Source organism: Pleurodeles waltl, unplaced genomic scaffold, assembly GCF_031143425.1.
Source record: "Pleurodeles waltl isolate 20211129_DDA unplaced genomic scaffold, aPleWal1.hap1.20221129 scaffold_432, whole genome shotgun sequence".
NCBI classification, from domain to species: Eukaryota; Metazoa; Chordata; class Amphibia; order Caudata; family Salamandridae; genus Pleurodeles; species Pleurodeles waltl.
The window spans coordinates 56,122-81,000 of NW_027150140.1; the positions used below are offsets into that span (position 1 = coordinate 56,122).

Consider the following 24,879-nt stretch of genomic DNA (forward strand, 5'->3'; position numbering starts at 1 on the left):
CATATAAGAGCACTTTCCCCCTTGTCCTTCAGAGAGTGCTAGAGAATGCGCGCCCTCGCGTGTGTGTGTGTCTGTGTTTTAAAACGTCATTCTATCACAATATGTAACCACATTTACAACGCACACTGAAGCTGCAAGTGAACTTACCTGCCCCCCTGAAATTACGTTCTGTCAGGTTTTCGTAACTTACACCAATGACCCTAGGAGAGAAAAGGACACAAGTGCCAGACCAAGCAGACCCAGCAGCAAAGAAACATTTTGAATAAGCATTATTTTCTTACAGAGTCTGGTTCAACATCATCGTTTCCAGAGCTGTAAGGGGCTGAGCCTGAGGATTCCTTAGTAAGCAGGCCAGTACAACACTAAAGCGTTTATTATTCAAATACAGGTGAAAATTAAGACACCTTTTCATATGCTCTCTTTGCCCTGGAACCCACCACAACACCATCCCACTCCCACAAGCCATCACCTAGCCTACTGTGCAGCTGACTCACCTTTTCCATCAACGTTCCCCAGGAAGTGTGATGTCACAATGCTCTTTGCCTGTAGTCTGGACCATGAGCCTTTGCAACCTGGCGTAATGAAGATGCTTACAATGTGTGAAGATTTGGACCACAAATATAGGGAATAGAAGTGGATTGTTAGGCCTCATGCCTTATTGCCATGTGTCTCAGAATTGAATGCTTACTGGACCATCCAATCAGCGCTTTCAGGCCACCCTACGTCTGAAGACTGCAGATTCAGGGAGTGTATATACATTGAAGGCTCACCCATGAAGTGTGCTTGCTTCGGCGGCACATATACTAAAATTGGAACGATACAGAGAAGATTAGCATGGCCCCTGCGCAAGGATGACACGCAAATTCGTGAAGCGTTCCATATTTTTAACAGCTTTCGAGAGAGAAAGGTCCTTTGTTTGCAAGTCTTCTAGTAATAATAAAGCAACTTCCAGTGCCTTCCTTCCCATTTGTATTTTTGAATTGGCCGCCCCTCAACATTCTTAAGGTGTTAACCGCTCCTGCAGGCCAATGCCAGTGCCCAGCTGCATTTAGCAAGGAAGACTTCAGCACTTCAGTGACCTTTCTTTCTATTTTCCAGCCTCCCTGTCATTATCCTTTACCCCGTCCCCCAACTCTATACTGTTGCCAGTGACGCATTGCTTTGTGGGAAGCTGGGCAGAGCAGAGAGAAGGACAGGGCCTATGCAAATGAGGGCCTCTGGGCCATATGGGGACCCCCTTTTCAGCAGGACTGCTAAAGTCAGCCTTGCCACCAGATTGCTTGGTGAAGCTGGAAATACCAGGCCAGGTGAGGCACCGGGTTCTATCGGTCCATTGAGGACCCATTGGGCCGGCCTCCCTCAGTTTCTGAGGTCCAAGAAATGTTCACCCTGCAACCTTTTAGAGAGGTTTTGGCCGATCGTGGCCAATCGGGGATGAGAGGGGCAGAAGGCAGAAACAGCACAATGCTCTTGAAGCTGCCCTAATCCACCTCTCTCCCCGCCTTGGGTTCCATCTGGGTGTGTCAGGTGTTGGCCCATGGATAACAAGGAACTGGCTCAGTGCATTATGATTCTCACAAAATTAAAAGGGCCATCTGTCAAGTGCTAACACAAACACACTACACACTCTGGCACACATCTGTGTTAACAACCTTGATACCTTGTTTGAAGGATCAAGGACCCCTGTTGAAATCCCAGACCAGCACACCCCTTGAGGGTGAACGCTTGGCTGTTTCAAAATTCAGTTTTACTGGGGGGTTATAATGGACTTTTCAAGACCCACGTCTGGGCAACATTTGAAATCATTCCCCCCATTTCTCTCAGAAATGCCTATGGTTCGGGGAGTAGTTGCTCCACAATCTTTCTCTTCCACCAGTCAGTAGTATTTCCTTGAGAGCTGTTTACTATATTGAATCTTTGGAGGTAAATGTTCCTTTCATCTGCAAGCAGGCTCTTTTCAAGAATGTTTGCCATCATAGGCAGTGTAACTTTTCGCCCCCTACCTAGGCATTCTAATTCTCTTCCACCAAATCAAAGACATTGCCTCATTGTGCATATAATTGTGTGCCCGCCGTCCCCTGCTTTGTTATTGAGGCTGCCATCAATCGAATGACATCTGCCTGTGCCCAAGAGTAGTAGTACTGATGAGCATTAAACTGCAGCCTACTGATTAAAAAAGCACAAAAGATGAAAAAGTGCAAGGTCTACATAGGGTTCAAACCTGCTGTCTTCAGATCCAAAAGAAGGCATGTTATCTCTTTCACCAGGAGCCTTTTCACATGGGGCTTCTTTCTATAATTTTCAAGAGAGTTCTAAAAGGTGGGTGTCTCGAACAGTTGTTCCTAAAAATCCTGCACAACCAATTTTTTAGACCCCTGCGACCCGCATCTTGACCCTTGAAGTAAAACTATTTTCACTCCAGAAAACAAATGTTGTGAAGTTTTCCTCCCTTGTTCAAAAAGCTTAGGCTTGGGAAACATTCAAAGGTCAGGCTCATAGAATCCAGTACAATCATTAAACTTTCGACTAGCCACAGTTGCTATCACAGCCTCCTTACCACGGAACAATTGTTGGATACATCCCGCACCGGAATGTTAATCCTACAAGAAGACTGAGATAATTAAGAACTCAAGTGTAATTACCTGAAAAAAGGGACCGGCAACCCTTCCGAGCCAGATAGGAGTCGAACCTACAATCTTCTGATCCGTAGTCAGACGCGTTATCCATTGCGCCACTGGCCCCATATAAGAGCACTTTCCCCCTTGTCCTTCAGAGAGTGCTAGAGAATGCGCGCCCTCGCGTGTGTGTGTGTCTGTGTTTTAAAACGTCATTCTATCACAATATGTAACCACATTTACAACGCACACTGAAGCTGCAAGTGAACTTACCTGCCCCCCTGAAATTACGTTCTGTCAGGTTTTCGTAACTTACACCAATGACCCTAGGAGAGAAAAGGACACAAGTGCCAGACCAAGCAGACCCAGCAGCAAAGAAACATTTTGAATAAGCATTATTTTCTTACAGAGTCTGGTTCAACATCATCGTTTCCAGAGCTGTAAGGGGCTGAGCCTGAGGATTCCTTAGTAAGCAGGCCAGTACAACACTAAAGCGTTTATTATTCAAATACAGGTGAAAATTAAGACACCTTTTCATATGCTCTCTTTGCCCTGGAACCCACCACAACACCATCCCACTCCCACAAGCCATCACCTAGCCTACTGTGCAGCTGACTCACCTTTTCCATCAACGTTCCCCAGGAAGTGTGATGTCACAATGCTCTTTGCCTGTAGTCTGGACCATGAGCCTTTGCAACCTGGCGTAATGAAGATGCTTACAATGTGTGAAGATTTGGACCACAAATATAGGGAATAGAAGTGGATTGTTAGGCCTCATGCCTTATTGCCATGTGTCTCAGAATTGAATGCTTACTGGACCATCCAATCAGCGCTTTCAGGCCACCCTACGTCTGAAGACTGCAGATTCAGGGAGTGTATATACATTGAAGGCTCACCCATGAAGTGTGCTTGCTTCGGCGGCACATATACTAAAATTGGAACGATACAGAGAAGATTAGCATGGCCCCTGCGCAAGGATGACACGCAAATTCGTGAAGCGTTCCATATTTTTAACAGCTTTCGAGAGAGAAAGGTCCTTTGTTTGCAAGTCTTCTAGTAATAATAAAGCAACTTCCAGTGCCTTCCTTCCCATTTGTATTTTTGAATTGGCCGCCCCTCAACATTCTTAAGGTGTTAACCGCTCCTGCAGGCCAATGCCAGTGCCCAGCTGCATTTAGCAAGGAAGACTTCAGCACTTCAGTGACCTTTCTTTCTATTTTCCAGCCTCCCTGTCATTATCCTTTACCCCGTCCCCCAACTCTATACTGTTGCAAGTGACGCATTGCTTTGTGGGAAGCTGGGCAGAGCAGAGAGAAGGGCAGGGCCTATGCAAATGAGGGCCTCTGGGCCATATGGGGACCCCCTTTTCAGCAGGACTGCTAAAGTCAGCCTTGCCACCAGATTGCTTGGTGAAGCTGGAAATACCAGGCCAGGTGAGGCACCGGGTTCTATCGGTCCATTGAGGACCCATTGGGCCGGCCTCCCTCAGTTTCTGAGGTCCAAGAAATGTTCACCCTGCAACCTTTTAGAGAGGTTTTGGCCGATCGTGGCCGATCGGGGATGAGAGGGGCAGAAGGCAGAAAGAGCACAATGCTCTTGAAGCTGCCCTAATCCACCTCTCTCCCCGCCTTGGGTTCCATCTGGGTGTGTCAGGTGTTGGCCCATGGATAACAAGGAACTGGCTCAGTGCATTATGATTCTCACAAAATTAAAAGGGCCATCTGTCAAGTGCTAACACAAACACACTACACACTCTGGCACACATCTGTGTTAACAACCTTGATACCTTGTTTGAAGGATCAAGGACCCCTGTTGAAATCCCAGACCAGCACACCCCTTGAGGGTGAACGCTTGGCTGTTTCAAAATTCAGTTTTACTGGGGGGTTATGATGGACTTTTCAAGACCCACGTCTGGGCAACATTTGAAATCATTCCCCCCATTTCTCTCAGAAATGCCTATGGTTCGGGGAGTAGTTGCTCCACAATCTTTCTCTTCCACCAGTCAGTAGTATTTCCTTGAGAGCTGTTTACTATATTGAATCTTTGGAGGTAAATGTTCCTTTCATCTGCAAGCAGGCTCTTTTCAAGAATGTTTGCCATCATAGGCAGTGTAACTTTTCGCCCCCTACCTAGGCATTCTAATTCTCTTCCACCAAATCAAAGACATTGCCTCATTGTGCATATAATTGTGTGCCCGCCGTCCCCTGCTTTGTTATTGAGGCTGCCATCAATCGAATGACATCTGCCTGTGCCCAAGAGTAGTAGTACTGATGAGCATTAAACTGCAGCCTACTGATTAAAAAAGCACAAAAGATGAAAAAGTGCAAGGTCTACATAGGGTTCAAACCTGCAGTCTTCAGATCCAAAAGAAGGCATGTTATCTCTTTCACCAGGAGCCTTTTCACATGGGGCTTCTTTCTATAATTTTCAAGAGAGTTCTAAAAGGTGGGTGTCTTGAACAGTTGTTCCTAAAAATCCTGCACAACCAATTTTTTAGACCCCTGCGACCCGCATCTTGACCCTTGAAGTAAAACTATTTTCACTCCAGAAAACAAATGTTGTGAAGTTTTCCTCCCTTGTTCAAAAAGCTTAGGCTTGGGAAACATTCAAAGGTCAGGCTCATAGAATCCAGTACAATCATTAAACTTTCGACTAGCCACAGTTGCTATCACAGCCTCCTTACCACGGAACAATTGTTGGATACATCCCGCACCGGAATGTTACTCCTACAAGAAGACTGAGATAATTAAGAACTCAAGTGTAATTACCTGAAAAAAGGGACCGGCAATCCTTCCGAGCCAGATAGGAGTCGAACCTACAATCTTCTGATCCGTAGTCAGACGCGTTATCCATTGCGCCACTGGCCCCATATAAGAGCACTTTCCCCCTTGTCCTTCAGAGAGTGCTAGAGAATGCGCGCCCTCGCGTGTGTGTGTGTCTGTGTTTTAAAACGTCATTCTATCACAATATGTAACCACATTTACAACGCACACTGAAGCTGCAAGTGAACTTACCTGCCCCCCTGAAATTACGTTCTGTCAGGTTTTCGTAACTTACACCAATGACCCTAGGAGAGAAAAGGACACAAGTGCCAGACCAAGCAGACCCAGCAGCAAAGAAACATTTTGAATAAGCATTATTTTCTTACAGAGTCTGGTTCAACATCATCGTTTCCAGAGCTGTAAGGGGCTGAGCCTGAGGATTCCTTAGTAAGCAGGCCAGTACAACACTAAAGCGTTTATTATTCAAATACAGGTGAAAATTAAGACACCTTTTCATATGCTCTCTTTGCCCTGGAACCCACCACAACACCATCCCACTCCCACAAGCCATCACCTAGCCTACTGTGCAGCTGACTCACCTTTTCCATCAACGTTCCCCAGGAAGTGTGATGTCACAATGCTCTTTGCCTGTAGTCTGGACCATGAGCCTTTGCAACCTGGCGTAATGAAGATGCTTACAATGTGTGAAGATTTGGACCACAAATATAGGGAATAGAAGTGGATTGTTAGGCCTCATGCCTTATTGCCATGTGTCTCAGAATTGAATGCTTACTGGACCATCCAATCAGCGCTTTCAGGCCACCCTACGTCTGAAGACTGCAGATTCAGGGAGTGTATATACATTGAAGGCTCACCCATGAAGTGTGCTTGCTTCGGCGGCACATATACTAAAATTGGAACGATACAGAGAAGATTAGCATGGCCCCTGCGCAAGGATGACACGCAAATTCGTGAAGCGTTCCATATTTTTAACAGCTTTCGAGAGAGAAAGGTCCTTTGTTTGCAAGTCTTCTAGTAATAATAAAGCAACTTCCAGTGCCTTCCTTCCCATTTGTATTTTTGAATTGGCCGCCCCTCAACATTCTTAAGGTGTTAACCGCTCCTGCAGGCCAATGCCAGTGCCCAGCTGCATTTAGCAAGGAAGACTTCAGCACTTCAGTGACCTTTCTTTCTATTTTCCAGCCTCCCTGTCATTATCCTTTACCCCGTCCCCCAACTCTATACTGTTGCAAGTGACGCATTGCTTTGTGGGAAGCTGGGCAGAGCAGAGAGAAGGGCAGGGCCTATGCAAATGAGGGCCTCTGGGCCATATGGGGACCCCCTTTTCAGCAGGACTGCTAAAGTCAGCCTTGCCACCAGATTGCTTGGTGAAGCTGGAAATACCAGGCCAGGTGAGGCACCGGGTTCTATCGGTCCATTGAGGACCCATTGGGCCGGCCTCCCTCAGTTTCTGAGGTCCAAGAAATGTTCACCCTGCAACCTTTTAGAGAGGTTTTGGCCGATCGTGGCCGATCGGGGATGAGAGGGGCAGAAGGCAGAAACAGCACAATGCTCTTGAAGCTGCCCTAATCCACCTCTCTCCCCGCCTTGGGTTCCATCTGGGTGTGTCAGGTGTTGGCCCATGGATAACAAGGAACTGGCTCAGTGCATTATGATTCTCACAAAATTAAAAGGGCCATCTGTCAAGTGCTAACACAAACACACTACACACTCTGGCACACATCTGTGTTAACAACCTTGATACCTTGTTTGAAGGATCAAGGACCCCTGTTGAAATCCCAGACCAGCACACCCCTTGAGGGTGAACGCTTGGCTGTTTCAAAATTCAGTTTTACTGGGGGGTTATGATGGACTTTTCAAGACCCACGTCTGGGCAACATTTGAAATCATTCCCCCCATTTCTCTCAGAAATGCCTATGGTTCGGGGAGTAGTTGCTCCACAATCTTTCTCTTCCACCAGTCAGTAGTATTTCCTTGAGAGCTGTTTACTATATTGAATCTTTGGAGGTAAATGTTCCTTTCATCTGCAAGCAGGCTCTTTTCAAGAATGTTTGCCATCATAGGCAGTGTAACTTTTCGCCCCCTACCTAGGCATTCTAATTCTCTTCCACCAAATCAAAGACATTGCCTCATTGTGCATATAATTGTGTGCCCGCCGTCCCCTGCTTTGTTATTGAGGCTGCCATCAATCGAATGACATCTGCCTGTGCCCAAGAGTAGTAGTACTGATGAGCATTAAACTGCAGCCTACTGATTAAAAAAGCACAAAAGATGAAAAAGTGCAAGGTCTACATAGGGTTCAAACCTGCAGTCTTCAGATCCAAAAGAAGGCATGTTATCTCTTTCACCAGGAGCCTTTTCACATGGGGCTTCTTTCTATAATTTTCAAGAGAGTTCTAAAAGGTGGGTGTCTTGAACAGTTGTTCCTAAAAATCCTGCACAACCAATTTTTTAGACCCCTGCGACCCGCATCTTGACCCTTGAAGTAAAACTATTTTCACTCCAGAAAACAAATGTTGTGAAGTTTTCCTCCCTTGTTCAAAAAGCTTAGGCTTGGGAAACATTCAAAGGTCAGGCTCATAGAATCCAGTACAATCATTAAACTTTCGACTAGCCACAGTTGCTATCACAGCCTCCTTACCACGGAACAATTGTTGGATACATCCCGCACCGGAATGTTACTCCTACAAGAAGACTGAGATAATTAAGAACTCAAGTGTAATTACCTGAAAAAAGGGACCGGCAATCCTTCCGAGCCAGATAGGAGTCGAACCTACAATCTTCTGATCCGTAGTCAGACGCGTTATCCATTGCGCCACTGGCCCCATATAAGAGCACTTTCCCCCTTGTCCTTCAGAGAGTGCTAGAGAATGCGCGCCCTCGCGTGTGTGTGTGTCTGTGTTTTAAAACGTCATTCTATCACAATATGTAACCACATTTACAACGCACACTGAAGCTGCAAGTGAACTTACCTGCCCCCCTGAAATTACGTTCTGTCAGGTTTTCGTAACTTACACCAATGACCCTAGGAGAGAAAAGGACACAAGTGCCAGACCAAGCAGACCCAGCAGCAAAGAAACATTTTGAATAAGCATTATTTTCTTACAGAGTCTGGTTCAACATCATCGTTTCCAGAGCTGTAAGGGGCTGAGCCTGAGGATTCCTTAGTAAGCAGGCCAGTACAACACTAAAGCGTTTATTATTCAAATACAGGTGAAAATTAAGACACCTTTTCATATGCTCTCTTTGCCCTGGAACCCACCACAACACCATCCCACTCCCACAAGCCATCACCTAGCCTACTGTGCAGCTGACTCACCTTTTCCATCAACGTTCCCCAGGAAGTGTGATGTCACAATGCTCTTTGCCTGTAGTCTGGACCATGAGCCTTTGCAACCTGGCGTAATGAAGATGCTTACAATGTGTGAAGATTTGGACCACAAATATAGGGAATAGAAGTGGATTGTTAGGCCTCATGCCTTATTGCCATGTGTCTCAGAATTGAATGCTTACTGGACCATCCAATCAGCGCTTTCAGGCCACCCTACGTCTGAAGACTGCAGATTCAGGGAGTGTATATACATTGAAGGCTCACCCATGAAGTGTGCTTGCTTCGGCGGCACATATACTAAAATTGGAACGATACAGAGAAGATTAGCATGGCCCCTGCGCAAGGATGACACGCAAATTCGTGAAGCGTTCCATATTTTTAACAGCTTTCGAGAGAGAAAGGTCCTTTGTTTGCAAGTCTTCTAGTAATAATAAAGCAACTTCCAGTGCCTTCCTTCCCATTTGTATTTTTGAATTGGCCGCCCCTCAACATTCTTAAGGTGTTAACCGCTCCTGCAGGCCAATGCCAGTGCCCAGCTGCATTTAGCAAGGAAGACTTCAGCACTTCAGTGACCTTTCTTTCTATTTTCCAGCCTCCCTGTCATTATCCTTTACCCCGTCCCCCAACTCTATACTGTTGCAAGTGACGCATTGCTTTGTGGGAAGCTGGGCAGAGCAGAGAGAAGGGCAGGGCCTATGCAAATGAGGGCCTCTGGGCCATATGGGGACCCCCTTTTCAGCAGGACTGCTAAAGTCAGCCTTGCCACCAGATTGCTTGGTGAAGCTGGAAATACCAGGCCAGGTGAGGCACCGGGTTCTATCGGTCCATTGAGGACCCATTGGGCCGGCCTCCCTCAGTTTCTGAGGTCCAAGAAATGTTCACCCTGCAACCTTTTAGAGAGGTTTTGGCCGATCGTGGCCGATCGGGGATGAGAGGGGCAGAAGGCAGAAAGAGCACAATGCTCTTGAAGCTGCCCTAATCCACCTCTCTCCCCGCCTTGGGTTCCATCTGGGTGTGTCAGGTGTTGGCCCATGGATAACAAGGAACTGGCTCAGTGCATTATGATTCTCACAAAATTAAAAGGGCCATCTGTCAAGTGCTAACACAAACACACTACACACTCTGGCACACATCTGTGTTAACAACCTTGATACCTTGTTTGAAGGATCAAGGACCCCTGTTGAAATCCCAGACCAGCACACCCCTTGAGGGTGAACGCTTGGCTGTTTCAAAATTCAGTTTTACTGGGGGGTTATGATGGACTTTTCAAGACCCACGTCTGGGCAACATTTGAAATCATTCCCCCCATTTCTCTCAGAAATGCCTATGGTTCGGGGAGTAGTTGCTCCACAATCTTTCTCTTCCACCAGTCAGTAGTATTTCCTTGAGAGCTGTTTACTATATTGAATCTTTGGAGGTAAATGTTCCTTTCATCTGCAAGCAGGCTCTTTTCAAGAATGTTTGCCATCATAGGCAGTGTAACTTTTCGCCCCCTACCTAGGCATTCTAATTCTCTTCCACCAAATCAAAGACATTGCCTCATTGTGCATATAATTGTGTGCCCGCCGTCCCCTGCTTTGTTATTGAGGCTGCCATCAATCGAATGACATCTGCCTGTGCCCAAGAGTAGTAGTACTGATGAGCATTAAACTGCAGCCTACTGATTAAAAAAGCACAAAAGATGAAAAAGTGCAAGGTCTACATAGGGTTCAAACCTGCAGTCTTCAGATCCAAAAGAAGGCATGTTATCTCTTTCACCAGGAGCCTTTTCACATGGGGCTTCTTTCTATAATTTTCAAGAGAGTTCTAAAAGGTGGGTGTCTTGAACAGTTGTTCCTAAAAATCCTGCACAACCAATTTTTTAGACCCCTGCGACCCGCATCTTGACCCTTGAAGTAAAACTATTTTCACTCCAGAAAACAAATGTTGTGAAGTTTTCCTCCCTTGTTCAAAAAGCTTAGGCTTGGGAAACATTCAAAGGTCAGGCTCATAGAATCCAGTACAATCATTAAACTTTCGACTAGCCACAGTTGCTATCACAGCCTCCTTACCACGGAACAATTGTTGGATACATCCCGCACCGGAATGTTAATCCTACAAGAAGACTGAGATAATTAAGAACTCAAGTGTAATTACCTGAAAAAAGGGACCGGCAACCCTTCCGAGCCAGATAGGAGTCGAACCTACAATCTTCTGATCCGTAGTCAGACGCGTTATCCATTGCGCCACTGGCCCCATATAAGAGCACTTTCCCCCTTGTCCTTCAGAGAGTGCTAGAGAATGCGCGCCCTCGCGTGTGTGTGTGTCTGTGTTTTAAAACGTCATTCTATCACAATATGTAACCACATTTACAACGCACACTGAAGCTGCAAGTGAACTTACCTGCCCCCCTGAAATTACGTTCTGTCAGGTTTTCGTAACTTACACCAATGACCCTAGGAGAGAAAAGGACACAAGTGCCAGACCAAGCAGACCCAGCAGCAAAGAAACATTTTGAATAAGCATTATTTTCTTACAGAGTCTGGTTCAACATCATCGTTTCCAGAGCTGTAAGGGGCTGAGCCTGAGGATTCCTTAGTAAGCAGGCCAGTACAACACTAAAGCGTTTATTATTCAAATACAGGTGAAAATTAAGACACCTTTTCATATGCTCTCTTTGCCCTGGAACCCACCACAACACCATCCCACTCCCACAAGCCATCACCTAGCCTACTGTGCAGCTGACTCACCTTTTCCATCAACGTTCCCCAGGAAGTGTGATGTCACAATGCTCTTTGCCTGTAGTCTGGGACCATGAGCCTTTGCAACCTGGCGTAATGAAGATGCTTACAATGTGTGAAGATTTGGACCACAAATATAGGGAATAGAAGTGGATTGTTAGGCCTCATGCCTTATTGCCATGTGTCTCAGAATTGAATGCTTACTGGACCATCCAATCAGCGCTTTCAGGCCACCCTACGTCTGAAGACTGCAGATTCAGGGAGTGTATATACATTGAAGGCTCACCCATGAAGTGTGCTTGCTTCGGCGGCACATATACTAAAATTGGAACGATACAGAGAAGATTAGCATGGCCCCTGCGCAAGGATGACACGCAAATTCGTGAAGCGTTCCATATTTTTAACAGCTTTCGAGAGAGAAAGGTCCTTTGTTTGCAAGTCTTCTAGTAATAATAAAGCAACTTCCAGTGCCTTCCTTCCCATTTGTATTTTTGAATTGGCCGCCCCTCAACATTCTTAAGGTGTTAACCGCTCCTGCAGGCCAATGCCAGTGCCCAGCTGCATTTAGCAAGGAAGACTTCAGCACTTCAGTGACCTTTCTTTCTATTTTCCAGCCTCCCTGTCATTATCCTTTACCCCGTCCCCCAACTCTATACTGTTGCAAGTGACGCATTGCTTTGTGGGAAGCTGGGCAGAGCAGAGAGAAGGGCAGGGCCTATGCAAATGAGGGCCTCTGGGCCATATGGGGACCCCCTTTTCAGCAGGACTGCTAAAGTCAGCCTTGCCACCAGATTGCTTGGTGAAGCTGGAAATACCAGGCCAGGTGAGGCACCGGGTTCTATCGGTCCATTGAGGACCCATTGGGCCGGCCTCCCTCAGTTTCTGAGGTCCAAGAAATGTTCACCCTGCAACCTTTTAGAGAGGTTTTGGCCGATCGTGGCCGATCGGGGATGAGAGGGGCAGAAGGCAGAAAGAGCACAATGCTCTTGAAGCTGCCCTAATCCACCTCTCTCCCCGCCTTGGGTTCCATCTGGGTGTGTCAGGTGTTGGCCCATGGATAACAAGGAACTGGCTCAGTGCATTATGATTCTCACAAAATTAAAAGGGCCATCTGTCAAGTGCTAACACAAACACACTACACACTCTGGCACACATCTGTGTTAACAACCTTGATACCTTGTTTGAAGGATCAAGGACCCCTGTTGAAATCCCAGACCAGCACACCCCTTGAGGGTGAACGCTTGGCTGTTTCAAAATTCAGTTTTACTGGGGGGTTATGATGGACTTTTCAAGACCCACGTCTGGGCAACATTTGAAATCATTCCCCCCATTTCTCTCAGAAATGCCTATGGTTCGGGGAGTAGTTGCTCCACAATCTTTCTCTTCCACCAGTCAGTAGTATTTCCTTGAGAGCTGTTTACTATATTGAATCTTTGGAGGTAAATGTTCCTTTCATCTGCAAGCAGGCTCTTTTCAAGAATGTTTGCCATCATAGGCAGTGTAACTTTTCGCCCCCTACCTAGGCATTCTAATTCTCTTCCACCAAATCAAAGACATTGCCTCATTGTGCATATAATTGTGTGCCCGCCGTCCCCTGCTTTGTTATTGAGGCTGCCATCAATCGAATGACATCTGCCTGTGCCCAAGAGTAGTAGTACTGATGAGCATTAAACTGCAGCCTACTGATTAAAAAAGCACAAAAGATGAAAAAGTGCAAGGTCTACATAGGGTTCAAACCTGCAGTCTTCAGATCCAAAAGAAGGCATGTTATCTCTTTCACCAGGAGCCTTTTCACATGGGGCTTCTTTCTATAATTTTCAAGAGAGTTCTAAAAGGTGGGTGTCTTGAACAGTTGTTCCTAAAAATCCTGCACAACCAATTTTTTAGACCCCTGCGACCCGCATCTTGACCCTTGAAGTAAAACTATTTTCACTCCAGAAAACAAATGTTGTGAAGTTTTCCTCCCTTGTTCAAAAAGCTTAGGCTTGGGAAACATTCAAAGGTCAGGCTCATAGAATCCAGTACAATCATTAAACTTTCGACTAGCCACAGTTGCTATCACAGCCTCCTTACCACGGAACAATTGTTGGATACATCCCGCACCGGAATGTTAATCCTACAAGAAGACTGAGATAATTAAGAACTCAAGTGTAATTACCTGAAAAAAGGGACCGGCAACCCTTCCGAGCCAGATAGGAGTCGAACCTACAATCTTCTGATCCGTAGTCAGACGCGTTATCCATTGCGCCACTGGCCCCATATAAGAGCACTTTCCCCCTTGTCCTTCAGAGAGTGCTAGAGAATGCGCGCCCTCGCGTGTGTGTGTGTCTGTGTTTTAAAACGTCATTCTATCACAATATGTAACCACATTTACAACGCACACTGAAGCTGCAAGTGAACTTACCTGCCCCCCTGAAATTACGTTCTGTCAGGTTTTCGTAACTTACACCAATGACCCTAGGAGAGAAAAGGACACAAGTGCCAGACCAAGCAGACCCAGCAGCAAAGAAACATTTTGAATAAGCATTATTTTCTTACAGAGTCTGGTTCAACATCATCGTTTCCAGAGCTGTAAGGGGCTGAGCCTGAGGATTCCTTAGTAAGCAGGCCAGTACAACACTAAAGCGTTTATTATTCAAATACAGGTGAAAATTAAGACACCTTTTCATATGCTCTCTTTGCCCTGGAACCCACCACAACACCATCCCACTCCCACAAGCCATCACCTAGCCTACTGTGCAGCTGACTCACCTTTTCCATCAACGTTCCCCAGGAAGTGTGATGTCACAATGCTCTTTGCCTGTAGTCTGGACCATGAGCCTTTGCAACCTGGCGTAATGAAGATGCTTACAATGTGTGAAGATTTGGACCACAAATATAGGGAATAGAAGTGGATTGTTAGGCCTCATGCCTTATTGCCATGTGTCTCAGAATTGAATGCTTACTGGACCATCCAATCAGCGCTTTCAGGCCACCCTACGTCTGAAGACTGCAGATTCAGGGAGTGTATATACATTGAAGGCTCACCCATGAAGTGTGCTTGCTTCGGCGGCACATATACTAAAATTGGAACGATACAGAGAAGATTAGCATGGCCCCTGCGCAAGGATGACACGCAAATTCGTGAAGCGTTCCATATTTTTAACAGCTTTCGAGAGAGAAAGGTCCTTTGTTTGCAAGTCTTCTAGTAATAATAAAGCAACTTCCAGTGCCTTCCTTCCCATTTGTATTTTTGAATTGGCCGCCCCTCAACATTCTTAAGGTGTTAACCGCTCCTGCAGGCCAATGCCAGTGCCCAGCTGCATTTAGCAAGGAAGACTTCAGCACTTCAGTGACCTTTCTTTCTATTTTCCAGCCTCCCTGTCATTATCCTTTACCCCGTCCCCCAACTCTATACTGTTGCAAGTGACGCATTGCTTTGTGGGAAGCTGGGCAGAGCAGAGAGAAGGGCAGGGCCTATGCAAATGAGGGCCTCTGGGCCATATGGGGACCCCCTTTTCAGCAGGACTGCTAAAGTCAGCCTTGCCACCAGATTGCTTGGTGAAGCTGGAAATACCAGGCCAGGTGAGGCACCGGGTTCTATCGGTCCATTGAGGACCCATTGGGCCGGCCTCCCTCAGTTTCTGAGGTCCAAGAAATGTTCACCCTGCAACCTTTTAGAGAGGTTTTGGCCGATCGTGGCCGATCGGGGATGAGAGGGGCAGAAGGCAGAAAGAGCACAATGCTCTTGAAGCTGCCCTAATCCACCTCTCTCCCCGCCTTGGGTTCCATCTGGGTGTGTCAGGTGTTGGCCCATGGATAACAAGGAACTGGCTCAGTGCATTATGATTCTCACAAAATTAAAAGGGCCATCTGTCAAGTGCTAACACAAACACACTACACACTCTGGCACACATCTGTGTTAACAACCTTGATACCTTGTTTGAAGGATCAAGGACCCCTGTTGAAATCCCAGACCAGCACACCCCTTGAGGGTGAACGCTTGGCTGTTTCAAAATTCAGTTTTACTGGGGGGTTATGATGGACTTTTCAAGACCCACGTCTGGGCAACATTTGAAATCATTCCCCCCATTTCTCTCAGAAATGCCTATGGTTCGGGGAGTAGTTGCTCCACAATCTTTCTCTTCCACCAGTCAGTAGTATTTCCTTGAGAGCTGTTTACTATATTGAATCTTTGGAGGTAAATGTTCCTTTCATCTGCAAGCAGGCTCTTTTCAAGAATGTTTGCCATCATAGGCAGTGTAACTTTTCGCCCCCTACCTAGGCATTCTAATTCTCTTCCACCAAATCAAAGACATTGCCTCATTGTGCATATAATTGTGTGCCCGCCGTCCCCTGCTTTGTTATTGAGGCTGCCATCAATCGAATGACATCTGCCTGTGCCCAAGAGTAGTAGTACTGATGAGCATTAAACTGCAGCCTACTGATTAAAAAAGCACAAAAGATGAAAAAGTGCAAGGTCTACATAGGGTTCAAACCTGCAGTCTTCAGATCCAAAAGAAGGCATGTTATCTCTTTCACCAGGAGCCTTTTCACATGGGGCTTCTTTCTATAATTTTCAAGAGAGTTCTAAAAGGTGGGTGTCTTGAACAGTTGTTCCTAAAAATCCTGCACAACCAATTTTTTAGACCCCTGCGACCCGCATCTTGACCCTTGAAGTAAAACTATTTTCACTCCAGAAAACAAATGTTGTGAAGTTTTCCTCCCTTGTTCAAAAAGCTTAGGCTTGGGAAACATTCAAAGGTCAGGCTCATAGAATCCAGTACAATCATTAAACTTTCGACTAGCCACAGTTGCTATCACAGCCTCCTTACCACGGAACAATTGTTGGATACATCCCGCACCGGAATGTTAATCCTACAAGAAGACTGAGATAATTAAGAACTCAAGTGTAATTACCTGAAAAAAGGGACCGGCAACCCTTCCGAGCCAGATAGGAGTCGAACCTACAATCTTCTGATCCGTAGTCAGACGCGTTATCCATTGCGCCACTGGCCCCATATAAGAGCACTTTCCCCCTTGTCCTTCAGAGAGTGCTAGAGAATGCGCGCCCTCGCGTGTGTGTGTGTCTGTGTTTTAAAACGTCATTCTATCACAATATGTAACCACATTTACAACGCACACTGAAGCTGCAAGTGAACTTACCTGCCCCCCTGAAATTACGTTCTGTCAGGTTTTCGTAACTTACACCAATGACCCTAGGAGAGAAAAGGACACAAGTGCCAGACCAAGCAGACCCAGCAGCAAAGAAACATTTTGAATAAGCATTATTTTCTTACAGAGTCTGGTTCAACATCATCGTTTCCAGAGCTGTAAGGGGCTGAGCCTGAGGATTCCTTAGTAAGCAGGCCAGTACAACACTAAAGCGTTTATTATTCAAATACAGGTGAAAATTAAGACACCTTTTCATATGCTCTCTTTGCCCTGGAACCCACCACAACACCATCCCACTCCCACAAGCCATCACCTAGCCTACTGTGCAGCTGACTCACCTTTTCCATCAACGTTCCCCAGGAAGTGTGATGTCACAATGCTCTTTGCCTGTAGTCTGGGACCATGAGCCTTTGCAACCTGGCGTAATGAAGATGCTTACAATGTGTGAAGATTTGGACCACAAATATAGGGAATAGAAGTGGATTGTTAGGCCTCATGCCTTATTGCCATGTGTCTCAGAATTGAATGCTTACTGGACCATCCAATCAGCGCTTTCAGGCCACCCTACGTCTGAAGACTGCAGATTCAGGGAGTGTATATACATTGAAGGCTCACCCATGAAGTGTGCTTGCTTCGGCGGCACATATACTAAAATTGGAACGATACAGAGAAGATTAGCATGGCCCCTGCGCAAGGATGACACGCAAATTCGTGAAGCGTTCCATATTTTTAACAGCTTTCGAGAGAGAAAGGTCCTTTGTTTGCAAGTCTTCTAGTAATAATAAAGCAACTTCCAGTGCCTTCCTTCCCATTTGTATTTTTGAATTGGCCGCCCCTCAACATTCTTAAGGTGTTAACCGCTCCTGCAGGCCAATGCCAGTGCCCAGCTGCATTTAGCAAGGAAGACTTCAGCACTTCAGTGACCTTTCTTTCTATTTTCCAGCCTCCCTGTCATTATCCTTTACCCCGTCCCCCAACTCTATACTGTTGCAAGTGACGCATTGCTTTGTGGGAAGCTGGGCAGAGCAGAGAGAAGGGCAGGGCCTATGCAAATGAGGGCCTCTGGGCCATATGGGGACCCCCTTTTCAGCAGGACTGCTAAAGTCAGCCTTGCCACCAGATTGCTTGGTGAAGCTGGAAATACCAGGCCAGGTGAGGCACCGGGTTCTATCGGTCCATTGAGGACCCATTGGGCCGGCCTCCCTCAGTTTCTGAGGTCCAAGAAATGTTCACCCTGCAACCTTTTAGAGAGGTTTTGGCCGATCGTGGCCGATCGGGGATGAGAGGGGCAGAAGGCAGAAAGAGCACAATGCTCTTGAAGCTGCCCTAATCCACCTCTCTCCCCGCCTTGGGTTCCATCTGGGTGTGTCAGGTGTTGGCCCATGGATAACAAGGAACTGGCTCAGTGCATTATGATTCTCACAAAATTAAAAGGGCCATCTGTCAAGTGCTAACACAAACACACTACACACTCTGGCACACATCTGTGTTAACAACCTTGATACCTTGTTTGAAGGATCAAGGACCCCTGTTGAAATCCCAGACCAGCACACCCCTTGAGGGTGAACGCTTGGCTGTTTCAAAATTCAGTTTTACTGGGGGGTTATGATGGACTTTTCAAGACCCACGTCTGGGCAACATTTGAAATCATTCCCCCCATTTCTCTCAGAAATGCCTATGGTTCGGGGAGTAGTTGCTCCACAATCTTTCTCTTCCACCAGTCAGTAGTATTTCCTTGAGAGCTGTTTACTATATTGAATCTTTGGAGGTAAATGTTCCTTTCATCTGCAAGCAGGCTCTTTTCAAGAATGTTTGCCATCATAGGCAGTGTAACTTTTCGCCCCCTACCTAGGCATTCTAATTCTCTTCCACCAAATCAAAGACATTGCCTCATTGTGCATATAATTGTGTGCCCGCCGTCCCCTGCTTTGTTATTGAGGCTGCCATCAATCGAATGACATCTGCCTGTGCCCAAGAGTAGTAGTACTGATGAGCATTAAACTGCAGCCTACTGATTAAAAAAGCACAAAAGATGAAAAAGTGCAAGGTCTACATAGGGTTCAAACCTGCAGTCTTCAGATCCAAAAGAAGGCATGTTATCTCTTTCACCAGGAGCCTTTTCACATGGGGCTTCTTTCTATAATTTTCAAGAGAGTTCTAAAAGGTGGGTGTCTTGAACAGTTGTTCCTAAAAATCCTGCACAACCAATTTTTTAGACCCCTGCGACCCGCATCTTGACCCTTGAAGTAAAACTATTTTCACTCCAGAAAACAAATGTTGTGAAGTTTTCCTCCCTTGTTCAAAAAGCTTAGGCTTGGGAAACATTCAAAGGTCAGGCTCATAGAATCCAGTACAATCATTAAACTTTCGACTAGCCACAGTTGCTATCACAGCCTCCTTACCACGGAACAATTGTTGGATACATCCCGCACCGGAATGTTAATCCTACAAGAAGACTGAGATAATTAAGAACTCAAGTGTAATTACCTGAAAAAAGGGACCGGCAACCCTTCCGAGCCAGATAGGAGTCGAACCTACAATCTTCTGATCCGTAGTCAGACGCGTTATCCATTGCGCCACTGGCCCCATATAAGAGCACTTTCCCCCTTGTCCTTCAGAGAGTGCTAGAGAATGCGCGCCCTCGCGTGTGTGTGTGTCTTTGTTTTAAAACGTCATTCTATCACAATATGTAACCACATTTACAACGCACACTGAAGCTGCAAGTGAACTTACCTGCCCCCCTGAAATTACGTTCTGTCAGGTTTTCGTAACTTACACCAATGACCCTAGGAGAGAAAAGGACACAAGTGCCAGACCAAGCAGACCCAGCAGCAAAGAAACATTTTGAATAAGCATTATTTTCTTACAGAGTCTGGTTCAACATCATCGTTTCCAGAGCTGTAAGGGGCTGAGCCTGAGGATTCCTTAGTAAGCAGGCCAGTACAACACTAAAGCGTTTATTATTCAAATACAGGTGAAAATTAAGACACCTTTTCATATGCTCTCTTTGCCCTGGAACCCACCACAACACCATCCCACTCCCACAAGCCATCACCTAGCCTACTGTGCAGCTGACTCACCTTTTCCATCAACGTTCCCCAGGAAGTGTGATGTCACAATGCTCTTTGCCTGTAGTCTGGACCATGAGCCTTTGCAACCTGGCGTAATGAAGATGCTTACAATGTGTGAAGATTTGGACCACAAATATAGGGAATAGAAGTGGATTGTTAGGCCTCATGCCTTATTGCCATGTGTCTCAGAATTGAATGCTTACTGGACCATCCAATCAGCGCTTTCAGGCCACCCTACGTCTGAAGACTGCAGATTCAGGGAGTGTATATACATTGAAGGCTCACCCATGAAGTGTGCTTGCTTCGGCGGCACATATACTAAAATTGGAACGATACAGAGAAGATTAGCATGGCCCCTGCGCAAGGATGACACGCAAATTCGTGAAGCGTTCCATATTTTTAACAGCTTTCGAGAGAGAAAGGTCCTTTGTTTGCAAGTCTTCTAGTAATAATAAAGCAACTTCCAGTGCCTTCCTTCCCATTTGTATTTTTGAATTGGCCGCCCCTCAACATTCTTAAGGTGTTAACCGCTCCTGCAGGCCAATGCCAGTGCCCAGCTGCATTTAGCAAGGAAGACTTCAGCACTTCAGTGACCTTTCTTTCTATTTTCCAGCCTCCCTGTCATTATCCTTTACCCCGTCCCCCAACTCTATACTGTTGCAAGTGACGCATTGCTTTGTGGGAAGCTGGGCAGAGCAGAGAGAAGGGCAGGGCCTATGCAAATGAGGGCCTCTGGGCCATATGGGGACCCCCTTTTCAGCAGGACTGCTAAAGTCAGCCTTGCCACCAGATTGCTTGGTGAAGCTGGAAATACCAGGCCAGGTGAGGCACCGGGTTCTATCGGTCCATTGAGGACCCATTGGGCCGGCCTCCCTCAGTTTCTGAGGTCCAAGAAATGTTCACCCTGCAACCTTTTAGAGAGGTTTTGGCCGATCGTGGCCGATCGGGGATGAGAGGGGCAGAAGGCAGAAAGAGCACAATGCTCTTGAAGCTGCCCTAATCCACCTCTCTCCCCGCCTTGGGTTCCATCTGGGTGTGTCAGGTGTTGGCCCATGGATAACAAGGAACTGGCTCAGTGCATTATGATTCTCACAAAATTAAAAGGGCCATCTGTCAAGTGCTAACACAAACACACTACACACTCTGGCACACATCTGTGTTAACAACCTTGATACCTTGTTTGAAGGATCAAGGACCCCTGTTGAAATCCCAGACCAGCACACCCCTTGAGGGTGAACGCTTGGCTGTTTCAAAATTCAGTTTTACTGGGGGGTTATGATGGACTTTTCAAGACCCACGTCTGGGCAACATTTGAAATCATTCCCCCCATTTCTCTCAGAAATGCCTATGGTTCGGGGAGTAGTTGCTCCACAATCTTTCTCTTCCACCAGTCAGTAGTATTTCCTTGAGAGCTGTTTACTATATTGAATCTTTGGAGGTAAATGTTCCTTTCATCTGCAAGCAGGCTCTTTTCAAGAATGTTTGCCATCATAGGCAGTGTAACTTTTCGCCCCCTACCTAGGCATTCTAATTCTCTTCCACCAAATCAAAGACATTGCCTCATTGTGCATATAATTGTGTGCCCGCCGTCCCCTGCTTTGTTATTGAGGCTGCCATCAATCGAATGACATCTGCCTGTGCCCAAGAGTAGTAGTACTGATGAGCATTAAACTGCAGCCTACTGATTAAAAAAGCACAAAAGATGAAAAAGTGCAAGGTCTACATAGGGTTCAAACCTGCAGTCTTCAGATCCAAAAGAAGGCATGTTATCTCTTTCACCAGGAGCCTTTTCACATGGGGCTTCTTTCTATAATTTTCAAGAGAGTTCTAAAAGGTGGGTGTCTTGAACAGTTGTTCCTAAAAATCCTGCACAACCAATTTTTTAGACCCCTGCGACCCGCATCTTGACCCTTGAAGTAAAACTATTTTCACTCCAGAAAACAAATGTTGTGAAGTTTTCCTCCCTTGTTCAAAAAGCTTAGGCTTGGGAAACATTCAAAGGTCAGGCTCATAGAATCCAGTACAATCATTAAACTTTCGACTAGCCACAGTTGCTATCACAGCCTCCTTACCACGGAACAATTGTTGGATACATCCCGCACCGGAATGTTAATCCTACAAGAAGACTGAGATAATTAAGAACTCAAGTGTAATTACCTGAAAAAAGGGACCGGCAACCCTTCCGAGCCAGATAGGAGTCGAACCTACAATCTTCTGATCCGTAGTCAGACGCGTTATCCATTGCGCCACTGGCCCCATATAAGAGCACTTTCCCCCTTGTCCTTCAGAGAGTGCTAGAGAATGCGCGCCCTCGCGTGTGTGTGTGTCTGTGTTTTAAAACGTCATTCTATCACAATATGTAACCACATTTACAACGCACACTGAAGCTGCAAGTGAACTTACCTGCCCCCCTGAAATTACGTTCTGTCAGGTTTTCGTAACTTACACCAATGACCCTAGGAGAGAAAAGGACACAAGTGCCAGACCAAGCAGACCCAGCAGCAAAGAAACATTTTGAATAAGCATTATTTTCTTACAGAGTCTGGTTCAACATCATCGTTTCCAGAGCTGTAAGGGGCTGAGCCTGAGGATTCCTTAGTAAGCAGGCCAGTACAACACTAAAGCGTTTATTATTCAAATACAGGTGAAAATTAAGACACCTTTTCATATGCTCTCTTTGCCCTGGAACCCACCACAACACCATCCCACTCCCACAAGCCATCACCTAGCCTACTGTGCAGCTGACTCACCTTTTCCATCAACGTTCCCCAGGAAGTGTGATGTCACAATGCTCTTTGCCTGTAGTCTGGGACCATGAGCCTTTGCAACCTGGCGTAATGAAGATGCTTACAATGTGTGAAGATTTGGACCACAAATATAGGGAATAGAAGTGGATTGTTAGGCCTCATGCCTTATTGCCATGTGTCTCAGAATTGAATGCTTACTGGACCATCCAATCAGCGCTTTCAGGCCACCCTACGTCTGAAGACTGCAGATTCAGGGAGTGTATATACATTGAAGGCTCACCCATGAAGTGTGCTTGCTTCGGCGGCACATATACTAAAATTGGAACGATACAGAGAAGATTAGCATGGCCCCTGCGCAAGGATGACACGCAAATTCGTGAAGCGTTCCATATTTTTAACAGCTTTCGAGAGAGAAAGGTCCTTTGTTTGCAAGTCTTCTAGTAATAATAAAGCAACTTCCAGTGCCTTCCTTCCCATTTGTATTTTTGAATTGGCCGCCCCTCAACATTCTTAAGGTGTTAACCGCTCCTGCAGGCCAATGCCAGTGCCCAGCTGCATTTAGCAAGGAAGACTTCAGCACTTCAGTGACCTTTCTTTCTATTTTCCAGCCTCCCTGTCATTATCCTTTACCCCGTCCCCCAACTCTATACTGTTGCAAGTGACGCATTGCTTTGTGGGAAGCTGGGCAGAGCAGAGAGAAGGGCAGGGCCTATGCAAATGAGGGCCTCTGGGCCATATGGGGACCCCCTTTTCAGCAGGACTGCTAAAGTCAGCCTTGCCACCAGATTGCTTGGTGAAGCTGGAAATACCAGGCCAGGTGAGGCACCGGGTTCTATCGGTCCATTGAGGACCCATTGGGCCGGCCTCCCTCAGTTTCTGAGGTCCAAGAAATGTTCACCCTGCAACCTTTTAGAGAGGTTTTGGCCGATCGTGGCCGATCGGGGATGAGAGGGGCAGAAGGCAGAAAGAGCACAATGCTCTTGAAGCTGCCCTAATCCACCTCTCTCCCCGCCTTGGGTTCCATCTGGGTGTGTCAGGTGTTGGCCCATGGATAACAAGGAACTGGCTCAGTGCATTATGATTCTCACAAAATTAAAAGGGCCATCTGTCAAGTGCTAACACAAACACACTACACACTCTGGCACACATCTGTGTTAACAACCTTGATACCTTGTTTGAAGGATCAAGGACCCCTGTTGAAATCCCAGACCAGCACACCCCTTGAGGGTGAACGCTTGGCTGTTTCAAAATTCAGTTTTACTGGGGGGTTATGATGGACTTTTCAAGACCCACGTCTGGGCAACATTTGAAATCATTCCCCCCATTTCTCTCAGAAATGCCTATGGTTCGGGGAGTAGTTGCTCCACAATCTTTCTCTTCCACCAGTCAGTAGTATTTCCTTGAGAGCTGTTTACTATATTGAATCTTTGGAGGTAAATGTTCCTTTCATCTGCAAGCAGGCTCTTTTCAAGAATGTTTGCCATCATAGGCAGTGTAACTTTTCGCCCCCTACCTAGGCATTCTAATTCTCTTCCACCAAATCAAAGACATTGCCTCATTGTGCATATAATTGTGTGCCCGCCGTCCCCTGCTTTGTTATTGAGGCTGCCATCAATCGAATGACATCTGCCTGTGCCCAAGAGTAGTAGTACTGATGAGCATTAAACTGCAGCCTACTGATTAAAAAAGCACAAAAGATGAAAAAGTGCAAGGTCTACATAGGGTTCAAACCTGCAGTCTTCAGATCCAAAAGAAGGCATGTTATCTCTTTCACCAGGAGCCTTTTCACATGGGGCTTCTTTCTATAATTTTCAAGAGAGTTCTAAAAGGTGGGTGTCTTGAACAGTTGTTCCTAAAAATCCTGCACAACCAATTTTTTAGACCCCTGCGACCCGCATCTTGACCCTTGAAGTAAAACTATTTTCACTCCAGAAAACAAATGTTGTGAAGTTTTCCTCCCTTGTTCAAAAAGCTTAGGCTTGGGAAACATTCAAAGGTCAGGCTCATAGAATCCAGTACAATCATTAAACTTTCGACTAGCCACAGTTGCTATCACAGCCTCCTTACCACGGAACAATTGTTGGATACATCCCGCACCGGAATGTTAATCCTACAAGAAGACTGAGATAATTAAGAACTCAAGTGTAATTACCTGAAAAAAGGGACCGGCAACCCTTCCGAGCCAGATAGGAGTCGAACCTACAATCTTCTGATCCGTAGTCAGACGCGTTATCCATTGCGCCACTGGCCCCATATAAGAGCACTTTCCCCCTTGTCCTTCAGAGAGTGCTAGAGAATGCGCGCCCTCGCGTGTGTGTGTGTCTGTGTTTTAAAACGTCATTCTATCACAATATGTAACCACATTTACAACGCACACTGAAGCTGCAAGTGAACTTACCTGCCCCCCTGAAATTACGTTCTGTCAGGTTTTCGTAACTTACACCAATGACCCTAGGAG

At 46.2% G+C, this 24,879-nt stretch overlaps 18 non-coding genes across 18 annotated transcripts; 9 read left to right on the plus strand and 9 right to left on the minus strand.

Moving 5' to 3' along the window:
- Positions 1-779: 779 nt before the first annotated feature.
- LOC138278267 (U6 spliceosomal RNA) lies at positions 780-886 on the plus strand. Its single transcript, XR_011200652.1, has one exon. It is a non-coding gene; the product is annotated as a U6 spliceosomal RNA (small nuclear RNA).
- Positions 887-2,668: 1,782 nt separating this feature from the next.
- On the minus strand, positions 2,669-2,741 carry TRNAR-ACG (transfer RNA arginine (anticodon ACG)). Its single transcript has one exon. It is a non-coding gene; the product is annotated as a tRNA-Arg (tRNA).
- A 779-nt stretch (positions 2,742-3,520) lies between these two features.
- LOC138278268 (U6 spliceosomal RNA) lies at positions 3,521-3,627 on the plus strand. The gene has a single exon (XR_011200653.1). It is a non-coding gene; the product is annotated as a U6 spliceosomal RNA (small nuclear RNA).
- Positions 3,628-5,409: 1,782 nt separating this feature from the next.
- TRNAR-ACG (transfer RNA arginine (anticodon ACG)) lies at positions 5,410-5,482 on the minus strand. The gene has a single exon. It is a non-coding gene; the product is annotated as a tRNA-Arg (tRNA).
- Positions 5,483-6,261: 779 nt separating this feature from the next.
- On the plus strand, positions 6,262-6,368 carry LOC138278269 (U6 spliceosomal RNA). The gene has a single exon (XR_011200654.1). It is a non-coding gene; the product is annotated as a U6 spliceosomal RNA (small nuclear RNA).
- A 1,782-nt stretch (positions 6,369-8,150) lies between these two features.
- Positions 8,151-8,223, minus strand: TRNAR-ACG (transfer RNA arginine (anticodon ACG)). The gene has a single exon. It is a non-coding gene; the product is annotated as a tRNA-Arg (tRNA).
- Positions 8,224-9,002: 779 nt separating this feature from the next.
- LOC138278270 (U6 spliceosomal RNA) lies at positions 9,003-9,109 on the plus strand. The gene has a single exon (XR_011200655.1). It is a non-coding gene; the product is annotated as a U6 spliceosomal RNA (small nuclear RNA).
- Positions 9,110-10,891: 1,782 nt separating this feature from the next.
- Positions 10,892-10,964, minus strand: TRNAR-ACG (transfer RNA arginine (anticodon ACG)). The gene has a single exon. It is a non-coding gene; the product is annotated as a tRNA-Arg (tRNA).
- Positions 10,965-11,744: 780 nt separating this feature from the next.
- LOC138278271 (U6 spliceosomal RNA) lies at positions 11,745-11,851 on the plus strand. The gene has a single exon (XR_011200656.1). It is a non-coding gene; the product is annotated as a U6 spliceosomal RNA (small nuclear RNA).
- Positions 11,852-13,633: 1,782 nt separating this feature from the next.
- On the minus strand, positions 13,634-13,706 carry TRNAR-ACG (transfer RNA arginine (anticodon ACG)). The gene has a single exon. It is a non-coding gene; the product is annotated as a tRNA-Arg (tRNA).
- Positions 13,707-14,485: 779 nt separating this feature from the next.
- Positions 14,486-14,592, plus strand: LOC138278272 (U6 spliceosomal RNA). Its single transcript, XR_011200657.1, has one exon. It is a non-coding gene; the product is annotated as a U6 spliceosomal RNA (small nuclear RNA).
- Positions 14,593-16,374: 1,782 nt separating this feature from the next.
- Positions 16,375-16,447, minus strand: TRNAR-ACG (transfer RNA arginine (anticodon ACG)). Its single transcript has one exon. It is a non-coding gene; the product is annotated as a tRNA-Arg (tRNA).
- Positions 16,448-17,227: 780 nt separating this feature from the next.
- On the plus strand, positions 17,228-17,334 carry LOC138278273 (U6 spliceosomal RNA). The gene has a single exon (XR_011200658.1). It is a non-coding gene; the product is annotated as a U6 spliceosomal RNA (small nuclear RNA).
- Positions 17,335-19,116: 1,782 nt separating this feature from the next.
- On the minus strand, positions 19,117-19,189 carry TRNAR-ACG (transfer RNA arginine (anticodon ACG)). The gene has a single exon. It is a non-coding gene; the product is annotated as a tRNA-Arg (tRNA).
- A 779-nt stretch (positions 19,190-19,968) lies between these two features.
- Positions 19,969-20,075, plus strand: LOC138278275 (U6 spliceosomal RNA). The gene has a single exon (XR_011200660.1). It is a non-coding gene; the product is annotated as a U6 spliceosomal RNA (small nuclear RNA).
- Positions 20,076-21,857: 1,782 nt separating this feature from the next.
- On the minus strand, positions 21,858-21,930 carry TRNAR-ACG (transfer RNA arginine (anticodon ACG)). The gene has a single exon. It is a non-coding gene; the product is annotated as a tRNA-Arg (tRNA).
- Positions 21,931-22,710: 780 nt separating this feature from the next.
- LOC138278276 (U6 spliceosomal RNA) lies at positions 22,711-22,817 on the plus strand. The gene has a single exon (XR_011200661.1). It is a non-coding gene; the product is annotated as a U6 spliceosomal RNA (small nuclear RNA).
- Positions 22,818-24,599: 1,782 nt separating this feature from the next.
- On the minus strand, positions 24,600-24,672 carry TRNAR-ACG (transfer RNA arginine (anticodon ACG)). Its single transcript has one exon. It is a non-coding gene; the product is annotated as a tRNA-Arg (tRNA).
- Positions 24,673-24,879: the final 207 nt, after the last annotated feature.